The 13,159-nt window shown below is 42.0% G+C and overlaps 1 long non-coding RNA gene across 2 annotated transcripts; it reads right to left on the bottom strand.

Moving 5' to 3' along the window:
• Positions 1-741: 741 nt before the first annotated feature.
• On the bottom strand, positions 742-3,091 carry LOC125523775. Of its 2 annotated transcripts, XR_007290375.1 has the most exons (5): positions 2,308-3,091; positions 2,007-2,223; positions 1,646-1,926; positions 1,504-1,564; positions 742-1,109 (listed from the first exon to the last, which is right to left on the bottom strand). It is a non-coding gene; the product is annotated as an uncharacterized LOC125523775 (long non-coding RNA). The 2 variants fall into 2 exon arrangements; XR_007290374.1 differs by having other exon boundaries at positions 742-1,564; positions 2,308-3,085.
• Between the last annotated feature and the right edge of the window lie 10,068 nt (positions 3,092-13,159).

Here is a 13,159-nt window from a genome sequence, read left to right as displayed (position 1 = left end):
CCTATCTTGGAGCGCATTGGGAAGGTGGCCTATCGTCTTCAGCCTCCAGCACGCGCTCGCATCCACGACGTCTTCCATGTGGGGCTGCTCAAGCCTTTTCGTGGCGAGCCACCGGCGGCTTCTCCGGCGCTTCCGCCAACCGCCGATGGTCGCATTCTTCCAGAGCCAGCCAAGGTGTTGCAGGCACAGCTCCGTCGTGGCGTCTGGTTCGTCCTCGTTCAGTGGGCGGGCTTTCCGGAGGAGGAGGCTACTTGGGAGCAGCGTGAGGATTTTCGCCAACACTATCCAGACTTTCAGCTCGAGGACGAGCTGTTTGCGTAGGCGGGGAGAGATGTTATGACCAGCTTGGTCTATACTAGGAAGAGGCCCACTGAGCATTAGTATTAGGGGCTTGGCCCACAAGTTATCTTAGGCAAGTTATCTTAGGCTAAAGTTATAAATACTAGTTGTAAGACACCGTTGAGATGAAGCAATAAAGATATTATAATCTTCTGTTGCCCGGCTCCCTGAGGAGCCGGAACCCTAGCCGCCGCCGCCTCTAACCCTAGCCGCGACGGCGCCTGTCCGCCGGCGCGCCCGCTCCGGCCCTCGCCCCCCTCCTCCTTGCCCATACAATCTATGCCGGAGGCCTGGTAGGAACCCTAGTCCTATCACAATAAGAATAATCAGGCATGCAGTACTTATATATAAAAAAACATTTAGCAACTCGAGGACTCATTCTACTACCCCAATAACAGCGAGTTGAGGTACCCACATTGTGCATCTCTACTGACATAATTCAATGAAAGCACATTACAAAGCCCATTAAAAGTAAATATCATTATCAAGCTCAAGCCTGGTATGAAATTCGACAACCTAACTCATCCTAAGAAGACAATTTATATCCACGACACCAGTCATATGGATACCACCACATTCGACAACTCTACTTAAAAATACACAAATAATTTTAACGATGAGCGTTTTTGTCTATTCTCATAATTTCATATTTTTTAAACCCACATCGATAGGTGCTAACTTCGATCTGTAAGAATTATTCTGACTCACCAACAGATCATCATGCTCAGGATCATCACCATATAGTTTTTTAATGCACCTCCTGTGTAGAGCTTTGCGCAAGAAAAAAATAAACAAACAATAGTTTATTAACTGAATAAAGAGTAAATGCTTGTTTATCTTCAAGCGGCGGCATAATGATGTTACCTATCAGAGATGAGTACATATATGAAGTTACTTGATCAGAAAATAGTACATATATGAACTTACTGATCCGGCTGCTGAATGATAGCATGACGATATTCATGTACTGATCAATAGCTAGGAAGCAAGCAGTAAAAAAATAAACAAATAATAGCTCAAGTTGTGGACTGCAAATTTCATTTTTGGGAGTAATTCATAGAAAAAGGATGGATACTTGCATCTGGTTACCATAGGTGAATGCTGAAACAAAGAACCTGGGAACTGTTTGTATTCAAGGCAGGAGGGTAGAAAACTTATGCGCACCTTCTTTCATATGGATACCATCCAAGTTGTGATTATCATATGCTTTAACCCTTAGAAAGGCCTACAAATGGGAACCAAGGAGACCATCACGTCACACATGAGTTAATAAACTGAATGTTGTTTTCTTGTTGAGAAAATGTACCTTTAGGTCTGTAGGGAGATAATTATCCACAAACTATTCCAACAACTTGACTGTTACTTATACATCTCTTCACCTACGAAGAAGGAATTATGAATCAAACACCCCATTATTTCAAATCTTCTTCAGAGAAATCACTGCAAAATTACTTAGCACACAGTTTCAGAAGAACTAATAGGCACGTTTTTGTAAATTTCTTGAGGGGTCATGGTCCTGTCGCTGCAAAAATCTTGCGTGGTTTGCAAAAAAGCAGAATAATCATTGTCGCTCATGTAAGGGTATGCCTGCAGTCATGAGGTAATTGAATATCAAGTTAGCAACCACAGGCAAACACAAGGAGCAACCATGAGAAGTTTGTCGGTACCTTCAGTCTGGAAAGAAAATCCGTTAGCTTTTGTAGCAAGGGGTTGACAACAAGGGCTTTGACATCAGCATCTACATTGACATTGCCTTCGACGGGGCTACGACCTTCAGTAAAGTTCAAGAAGCTCTGTTTAACTGTAGCCCAGCCCTGGGATAGTTTCAGTGCCGCCTCTATGCAGTTTTCAGGGCAGATGTTCCTTTTTTCATCAAGGTCAGCACTACATTCGGGAATTGTATTAATGTGATCAACAAGGCAACCATACCAACATCTGACAGAGACAACTTATTCAGAACATACATACCTGTTTCTTCAAATCTCGGTCGTGGTCTTGATGAAGTCTTGGTACACGGCTGGGGAGGTTGCTTGTATAGCACATATGTTGTATAGTCTCCAGCAACATTCTTTACCTTTCACAAAAGGGGGCAAAAGAATACAGGTCTTGATGAACTCCATCTGCTTGATGCCCTTGAACGCCCGCGGGAGCAGTGGGAAGAGGTTCCGCCCACGCGTCACCAGGCTTTGCCGTCCAGTTGCTGGTTGGCGAGCCGGGACCTCCCGGCGGCCTTGTTGGTGTCGGAAATGCTGGAGAAGAACTGCCACCGAAGTCTTCTGCAACCGCAACCGCAACCGCCGCTGCCGCCCCAGATCCGGTCGCCTCCGCATCTTCCCAGCACCGACAGAAGCGCCGCGTCCTCCCCGGGCTACTCTGTGTCGCCTCGCTTCGCCGCAAGCCATCACCGCCGTCGCCTTCAACGGATCCGGCGAGATCCGCCGCCGACACCTGGATCCCCGCATCCCCGACCGCCTCAAGCCACGTGATCCGCACTCTCCCGCACGACCCGGTAGTTGCGGACTCAACGCGTAAGGAGAAGCCGGTGTGCGTAAGGCAGTGGTCGAGTGGAGGACCGCCGGGCGGCGAGCCGTTCCCAAGGACGGCAGCGGGGGCATCTGATTGTAGCGCCTGTAATTTTTTAGATGATCCGCGATGAGGCTTCGTGTGCGTGTGTTTGAGTTTAGAAGCGGCAGGAGGCAGGACATCTCTACTATTAAAGGGGATCGAACGTCGTGATGGTTCGACCTCCTTCGATCCCTCCTCTTTCGCTCCTCCCCTCGAGAGATCCCGCACCTAAAAGATCGCTAGGAAAGAATCCACGTTCACAACCAACCAGCCTCCCACCCCCTATGATTCCCACTTTTCAGGTAAGATAAAAAGAAAAAGAAAAAGAAAACGCTCCCACGATCCCTAAGGCGCCCGCTCAACACCCCCACGACCCTCCTCTTTCACTTCCTCTCACGAACGGCCTCCGTCTGCTCCGCCGCTGGTTCCCCTTCTCCATCTGCAGTCACACGCCCACACCACACCCCTGTTTCCTCCTTCCTTCGGGCGGTCACCTTTGCTCTTCCGCCTTGCGAACGGGGTCAGTCGATGTGGCCAATGAAGTTTGCGAGCCCCGGCAGGGCAGAGTCAACCGCCAATACACGATCCACCGGCACCCTCCGTCGCCCTCACACAGCGCCAGCCGCTTCCCATGTCTCTAGAGAGCATGAGTGGCCAGGGAACAACGGAGTAGTCGTGGCCTGAGAAAGAGAGCAAAACGATGGTCTAATTCTTCTATGTCTATCCATGTTGCGTTGTGGTAATCTCTCTCTCTCTGGAACACACATCACACAGATTAATGAGGAGATGAATCAGAGCATCTCGATCATGATCCGTCTCTGCCTGGTGATCAACCCTCATCTGGTATGACGTCCCAATCATCGTCGTTTGGATCGATCTTCTTCAATTTGGCCGATAGGGATCGGAATGAACAGGAGGGATGATGTTCTTAGCATCCTGCTACAACGATGCGGATATACTCATTGATCTAGCCCCACTCGCCCCGACTGCCAGGACGCCCCCAAGTCGCTCTTCAAGCTGCAGGCACGCAATCCTCTGTTCCTCAACCTATTTTTCTTTTGCATTATTATTCACGTTTGGACACCTACATGGTCAAATTAGAACACAAGTTGGTGTCCATAAGATTGAAAGCACATGTGGCTATGTGTGTGTAAGAGTAATAATGATAGGCAAAAGCACAACAGAAGTATCAACCCATATATCTGGAACATCCTCTGTGCCTGTGCGTACAAAAAATCAGAGTCCCAAAAGATGATGGCCAGGGCAAGACCGCTCGTCTCGGCTTCGCAGAATCGCAGCCGAGGGCGACGGTGACGGCTGCCAGCTGCTCGTGGGGCTAGCGGAGGGCGCGGCTGGGGCACGTGGTCGATGCTTGGGACATCTGCGGAGCGGCGTGCGCACGAGTGTAGGGCAGCAGTAGCCAGGGTGGCAGGAGAGGACCCAGGACACGTTGTGTTCATGTAGTTTTCCTCTTTGTATCCTCTAGCTCTGACTACGGTTTCCTCATGCATCCCGTAGCTCTAAGAATGACTTATGCAGATAAATATGAAAAATCTAGGGGAAGATTTTGGTGAGCAAGAAGAACAAGGTAATTTATTTCTGGTCAACAAAACAAGTTTGTTCCTACACTTTCATGTTATGATTAGTGCTTATTCACTAACAATGGAAGTACTGATGGGTATAGCATGGTCTGACCAAGAGAAAGAATACTTTTCTACAGGCTATTTTATTAATGATAATGATAAAATATCATCATGGAATATTAATATAAGATCATAGTACGTACTTTCTTTGCTTGATATATGCGTATTACATTCTGTATGTATATGCTCATGCCATCAAAAGTCTTTATTTCCTAGAGATAAAACAGCTAGCTACATTATCACACATTTTATATGTTCATTTACACTAATGATTCTAATATTTGTTTAGCAATCTTTTGCAGATTTTGAGGTTGCCCCATTCCATATTGTTGAGCTTCGTAAAAATGGAGAGGGCACTTGTTGCGGATTCATCATCTATGATCTCACGTTTCAAATTTCTCATTCCATTTTTTTCAAACATATTGAATGAGTTTGACTCTTAGTACTCTTACATAAGTGCCAACATTCATAATGTAGTTATACATGAGTTTATCATTATAATTTAAATACGGTTTTCTAATCTTTCACAAGTGCAACAAAACAGATAAGATATGCTACTGAGCTTTCATATTGGACCGTCAATGCTACTTATTGTAGATATGTTGCTACGCTCTTAAGCTTTCATATTAGGATTTTAACATTCCTTAAGTACTTCCCTTTAATTACTCCTAGCCTTCAAGGTATGATGATCAGGGTCAGGTTTCACTAATTAACTGATGGATTTGTGCAAATATTTTGGGATCAACTGAAAAGAAAATTCAACTTCTTGATTTCCCAATTTAGTGAACCAGATCAAAGAGTTGTGTAGCCATTAGATGGACAGCTTCACACTGGCGTAAGTATTCATGACGCTGTAATATAAGGCTTCTTTACCTTCTACTTATATTTGCTATTGTAAAGGAGAAACCATCTATCTTGGTGTGCCATTGTTTTTTTAAGGGATGGTGTGTTATTGTTATATTTTGTAAATTGTAACCAAGCATATGAAAGATTTGGTATATGGTTCTGTTGGTCAAAAGTCATTATTCATGTTTCAAGGGGATGACATATACCTTTAAGCAAAACATGAAGCAGACTTTTGATTTAGGTACTCCCTCCATGAAATATAATGTCCCTGACTTTGCTTGTGCGACTTTGGTCATTTCTATATACAAAAGTACATGCATTGGACATTTATAAATTGTATTGTCTTATTTTTCATGCAAAACAATTTTATTTCATATATGTTTATACTAATTTTGTAGACATACAATAAGTGATAATAATTATTAAAGTTGTGAGATGAAAATCAGATAAGTAGTATTAGAAAGGAGGGAGTACTATTTATTGGCGCCATTTAATATCTAAATATTTTGTTTCAAATAAAGTGCCAAATTTAGTCATTAACTTTTCTTTCCTGTGGCATGCACGTGCCTCTAATCTTTATGGCGTTGGCCGATGTACCTAGACTGTACATGGAATCCTAATGATCTTCACTGCCAATTACACCAGGTAACAGATTGCTTCAATAAATCTTTTGTCTGCGACGCAATTAAAATGGTGTGACGCGGACAAGGAAATGAATTGTAAAAGTAATAGAGTTGACACTTAAGTTTCTGATTCAATTTTAGTCTTTAAAAGTCATCATAAAAAACTTATTCATAAAACTTAGCGATCATAGAACTTCTATGATACGCCTAAATAAATAATGTATTTGCTATAACCAAACCGATCAGATTATCTTATACCCAAAGTAAGCACATCAAACATTGAATAGTGCAATGATTTGATTGGTTACATCATTATTTTTTGATATCTCCCGTGGCAACGCACGGGCATTCGACTAGTGATGCATAGAAGGAAATCACTTGCGTAATTTTAGCATCAGGATCATTGCCTTTTGTGATTGTAGGAGACGCGGGATCGCAACGGGCGCAACCTCTCTGGTGGAGTACGGTCAGTCATCCGAAATTGCTACGTGCACATCATAATTTTTTTTATCAATGATGATCGATAGATTTAGACTTATGAACCTAATCATGTGGTATAGATTGGTTCGTGCGGTGTTGTGAGACTAATTCCGCGGTACACGTAAGAAAATTCTTGTTCGATTGTTTAATAGTAGTGGAGACTGATCGTGATTAGAATAGCTATTCTAGTACCATGATCATAACAGTGTTGTCATATATATGAACGTGGATTAGTAGTACTTTCGATGTGCACCACATGTTGCCTCCACTTGAATCTAATCCACGTTCATTTCACCCACTGATATATATAATAACTCATCATGCTCATATAACGACTTAGCATCATGCATCATCATAATAACTTGGTCATCATTTTCGTCCACGATACATCATATAACAAGTTGGTCACTAGTCATAATCACAACCCCTCCTCCTCCTCCTTATCAACTCTAACATATTGTAGCACATGATAACACATTGTACCTACGACATACTCCTCTCTCATAGGACCTACTACCATCTCTAAGGTAAAATAGCATAAAACAAGATAGGCCCTGACTCTCCATTATGGAGAATGGAGACTATCCTGTCTCCAATTATTGCGCTTCGCACAATGTTGCTTCCAAGTAGCTCCCTATGATTGTTCATACATTTTTTTCATTCTTTGATTGTCATGTTTTGATCGGTTTTAGAAATCTGGTATGAACAGTTGTTAAGCCTAGGAAGATATGGACATAAGCTAATAACATCAAGCTGACCTTTCAGAAACATCAGATCAGGCACACAATCCTTTGATTGTCATGTTTTGATCGGTTTTAGAAATCTGGTATGAACAGTTGTTAAGCCTAGGAAGATATGGACATAAGCTAATAACATCAAGCTGACCTTTCAGAAACATCAGATCAGGCACACAATCCTTTGATTGTCATGTTTTGATCGGTTTTAGAAATCTGGTATGAACAGTTGTTAAGCCTAGGAAGATATGGACATAAGCTAATAACATCAAGCTGACCTTTCAGAAACATCAGATCAGGCACACAATCCTTTGATTGTCATGTTTTGATCGGTTTTAGAAATCTGGTATGAACAGTTGTTAAGCCTAGGAAGATATGGACATAAGCTAATAACATCAAGCTGACCTTTCAGAAACATCAGATCAGGCACACAATCCTTCGGGATTTTCTGTTGAAAAACATAATAATAACATCATAGTTAGCATTGTAGTTTAGGTTTATAAGAATATATGCAAAAGATGCACATATATCGTAATAGCAAAAAAAATCTTACCATGCCATCTCAATGGATGTTACCGTAGGTCAGCACGTGCACTAGTGACACGTATTGACCATAATGTGCTGGAGTTTGATAATTGATATTGTAATTCTCAACATCAATAATAAATGAGATAAGATGATCTTTCTCCTGATAAGTTAATTCCGCGCCATCGGTGTAGTAGGTTCTGTCTACCATCTTCCTTACATTTTTTGAAAAGTGAAAATATGCTATCATTGGAAATATATTGTCAACTATTTTGAAATAAACAATATAAATTACTTAGTAAATATGTTTGAGAAACTCACATAGTGGTAGAATTAGAAGCGTATCAACAAGGACCCAAATGTCCATATTCTCTTCGTCGATGTCAGAATCACCAAGATCCAAGGTGACAAGCATATCCTCATGAAAATCATACGCCTTGCAAAGTGCTTCCTAATTCGGGCAACCAAAATGGGATACGCTCTCAGAATTGTATAGATTTACAGCAAAATCATATCCATGATGGGTTCTTAGGTGAACTATCTTTCTTTCCATACTATCATGATATTAAAAATCCAGCCTCCCCAAGACATAGCGTCTTGCATGGCATGGGATAAGTTAGTCGAATTGTAAAATATGAAAGTTACACGTTGAAGAAGCAGAAGTCGTGCTTAATTATGAAAAAACACTTGTCGTCGTTGCGTATCATTTCAACATCGAAGGTCTCCTGGAGCTTAATACTGAAGCGTCGACCTTCTACCAGTTGAGGCATGTCACACAAACCCCGGTCATCGCCGCACCAGTCGCACTCCAGGAGCCTATCGTCGTCGTCAGACATTTCCTATGTTCACAATTCAAGAGTAAACTTCTAAAATTCAATATATGTACTATAAAAACTAAATTAGATCATTATTATTCATCATGGGTTGACTATCGGTCTGTCGAGTCTTTTCTTGAAAACTCTCAGCTCACGTGGTGTATATGGTGAGCACCCCTCTCTGATATATTCGCCCATCGGTGATGGAAGCTCCTACTTTCGTTTGAAAGTGCATTATACCAAAATGTCTAGCACCTTCAAATGAAAAAGAAGCTCCCCTCACGACAACAGTCGGGATTCTTCTTCCTCTCTCATATATGGTGGACACTCCCTCACTGATTTTTCGCCTGTCGATGATGGTCGCTACTCCTCCTTCCCCTAGTGCATAACAAAGGTCTAGCACAAGGAGAAGAAGGAGAAGCGACCCCCACGACAACTGTCGGCATTCTTCTTCTCTCATATATGGTGGAGACTCTCCCTCACTGATTTTTTGACTGTCATGTATGGAGCCCCGACAGACTTAAAGTCAACTCGAAATGTCGTTTAATTCTCTTTCTAGCAAATTCGGGGCACTCGATGTTTCCTACATACATTAGCACAAGTCATGCTAAAATTCACGAAAAATCCGGCATGACCTTTTCTAAAATAGGACATATCGAGCGCCTGAAATTTGCTAGAACAGAAATAAATCAATACTCCGGCAAAACATAGGCCACTCGGATTTTCCCTGCGATACAAAGATGTCCATACACAGACAACGATGCTTAAACTTGAAATTCTATCCAAATCAGTTATCATAAGCATTCGCACATGAGCATTCAAACAGGTGCGCATTGCATTTCAATGGTTCAATATTGACAAAAACATTTCAATATATCTTATAACCCGAACATTTCATTTGGTTAAGAAGCATAAGTAAATACCCTAGTTCTACTCTATTCAACACCCAGGAGTAGAGAAGGAGGAGGTGGACTTTTAGCTCACCAACTCGGGTGTAGAAGTAGAGGTAGCTCGGATGACGATCACTCTAAGGAGACATGACTCTACAAAGGCTGCATATTCCACCAAGTGAAAATTTTAGATCATCAAATCTCATATAGCATTCTTTGATGACAAAGGGATAATGACATAAAAATAATTAAATTTTCCAATACATTTCTATATTGAAAAACAAAATTACAAAAAAAATTCTATACCTAAATTTTCTCACTAAAAATTTTTATTACTAAATTTGATACCTAAAAATTTCTCATATAGCATTCCAATACATTTCTATAATTGAAAATTTTCTATACCTAAATTTATATTACTAAACTTTTCTGTTACTAAAACTTTTTTATATTCAAAAAAACCTATTCACTAGTTTTCTATCCTATTCAAAAGACCATTCTACGTACCTACCTACATTCTACAACAAAATTCTACCTATCTATTCTATTCATAAAACCTCCATTCTAGCTATATTTTCTATTTTATTCTATTCAAAATACCTACATTCTGTTCATATAACTTATATGTTCTATTTTATTCAAAATAACATAGATGGGGGAGGGAGGAAGGGAGGAGGGAGGGAGGGAGGAGAGAGGGAGGAGGCCGAGATGGCGGCAGAGGGGGAGGAAGGAGGGAGGATGAGGATGGAGGAGGGGCGGCAGATGGAGGTGGGGTGACGGCTAGAGGAGGAGGGAGCAGGGTGGTCAGAGGAGGTAGGAGGAGAGCATCGGGCGCCGACGGGAGGAGGGAGGAGAGAGGAGGGCGACGAGAGGAGGAGGGAGGGAGGCAGATACCTTGGGGGCGACGGTAGGTGATGGCGCGTGACGGTGGGCGACGACGCGTGGCGAAGAGAGAGCGAGTGATAGTGTGAGGGGAGAGTGAGGACGCGGGGTGTGGATATGGTTCCCTTAGTAGTAGCACTGCTTGGTAACCACCACTACTGCTAAGTGACATCTCCAACGTATCTATACTTTTTGATTGCTCCATGCTATATTATCTACTGTTTTGGACATTATTGGGCTTTATTATCCACTTTTATATTATTTTTGGGACTAACCTATTAACCGGAGGCCCAGCCCAGAATTGCTGTTTTTGCCTATTTTAGGATTTCGAAGAAAAGGAATATCAAACGGAGTCCAAACGGAATGAAAACTTCGGGAACGTGATTTTCTCACCGAATATGATCCAGGAGGCTTGGACCCCACATCAAGAAACAAAGGAGGAGGCCATGAGGTAGGGGCGCGCCTACCCCCCCCCCCAGGCGCGCCCTCCACCCTCGTGGCCCCCCTATTGCTCCACCGACGTACTCCTTCCTCCTATATATACCTACGTACCCCAAACGACCAGATACGGAGCCAAAAACCCAATTCCACCGCTGCAACTTTCTGTATCCACGAGATCCCATCTTGGGGCCTGTTTCGGAGCTCCGCCGGAGGGGGTATCCATCACGGAGGGCTTCTACATCAACACCATAGCCTCTCCGATGAAGTGTGAGTAGTTACCTCAGACCTTCGGGTCCATAGTTATTAGCTAGATGGCTTCTTCTCTCCTTTTGGATCTCAATACAAAGTTCTCCCCCTCTCTTGTGGAGATCTATTCGATGTAATCTTGTTTTTGCGGTGTGTTTGTTGAGACCGATGAATTGTGGGTTTATGATCAAGTCTATCTAAGAACAATATTTGAATCTTCTCTGAATTCTTTTATGTATGATTGGTTATCTTTGCAAGTCTCTTCGAATTATCAGTTTGGTTTGGCCTACTAGATTGATCTTTTTTGCAATGGGAGAAGTGCTTAGCTTTGGGTTCAATCTTGCGGTGTCCTTTCCCAGTGACAGTAGGGGCAGCAAGGCACGTATTGTATTGTTGCCATCGAGGATAACAAGATGGTTTTTTTTATATCATATTGCATGAATTTATCCCTCTACATCATGTCATCTTGCTTAAGGCGTTACTCTATTTTCATAAACTTAATACTCTAGATGCATGCTGGATAGCGGTCGATGAGTGGAGTAATAGTAGTAGATGCATGCAGGAGTCGGTCTACTTGTCTCGGACGTGATGCCTATATACATGATCATACCTAGATATTCTCATAACTATGCTCAATTCTATCAATTGCTCAACAGTAATTCGTTCACCCACCGTAAAATACTTATGCTCTTGAGAGAAGCCACTAGTGAAATCTATGGCCCCCGGGTCTATCTTCATCATATTAATCTTCCAATACTTAGTTATTTCCTTTGCTTTTATTTTACTTTGCATCTTTATCATAAAAATACCAAAAATATTATCTTATCATATCTATCAGATCTCACTCTCATAAGTGACCGTGAAGGGATTGACAACCCCTTATCGCGTTGGTTGCGAGGAGTTATTTGCTTTGTGCAGGTACTAGGGGATGCGCACGCAACCTCCTACTGGATTGATACCTTGGTTCTCAAAAACTGAGGGAAATACTTACGCTACTTTGCTGCATCATCCTTTCCTCTTCGGGGAAATCCAACGCAGTGCTCAAGAGGTAGCAAGAAGAATTTCTGGCGCCATTGCCGGGGAGGTTCGCGCAAGTCAAGATTTGACTCCAGACAACAAGCAATTTCTGGCACCGTTGAGTCAACATACCAAGTACCCATCACAATCCTTATCTCCCGCATTACATTATTTGCCATTTGCCTCTCGTTTTCCTCTCCCCCACTTCACCCTTGCCGTTTTATTCGCCCTCTCTCTCTCTATCCTCCCTCTCTTTCTCTATTTGCCTCTTTTCCGTTTACTTGTCGTTATGGCGAGTCCTCTATCTTCTCCGTTGTCTCCCAAGAATGAAGTTCTAAATTTTAAGCAAAGGGAGGGAGAAAATCTAAAAGACGCTTGGTATAGAATTTGCAATGCTCAAAATAGATCTACCAGGAAGCAATCTACTTCCGTTCTTCTTTGCAATTTTTATGTAGGTGTTGCTCCTTGGTACAGATTTGTCCTTGATACCATTACCGGAGGGAATTTCTTGGGTAGCCACACTTTTGATTCTTATAATGCTATGATAGATTTATTTGGCTCACCACCTCTTTTGGTTAATGGAACTGTATTAACTTTGGAACATGTAATGCAAAGGCTTGAAATTATTGAAAATAAGGTTGCTACCATAGAGTTAATTGAAAATTTGGATAAAAAGATCCACAAGCAAATCTCTCAATATGGATCTAAAGTAGGAGTCACTTTGAAAAATATTAAAGAGAAGGAACCCATGGTTAATGAGAAAATAAATCATGATTCCACTAGGATCGATAAACTTGAAGGTATCATTACCAACTTGGGAACCGTTTTTTCTTCTGTAAAGAATACTCCAAGTCCTCCTACTAAAATTGCCAAGCTTATGTATATTCCAAAAAATAAGGGTGAATCCTCTAGTAAGGAAACTACAGATCTCAAATCTATAAGTATTCATCCCAATCTTGTTGCTATCATTAAGGAACCATTTGTTACAAATGAATTTTTCAATCTTATGCCTAAAAGTTTGATAATAACTAAAAAGAAAGAAATTTCTAAGGATGGTAGATGCCTCATTGAATAATTACCAACAAAATATGGCAATACCTAGATCTATTCTTG

The sequence above is a fragment of the Triticum urartu genome, chromosome 7, assembly GCF_003073215.2.
Source record: "Triticum urartu cultivar G1812 chromosome 7, Tu2.1, whole genome shotgun sequence".
Lineage (NCBI taxonomy): Eukaryota > Viridiplantae > Streptophyta > Magnoliopsida > Poales > Poaceae > Triticum > Triticum urartu.
Note: the sequence above shows the minus strand (reverse complement) of the source record. Positions and strands in the feature narration are given on the sequence as shown.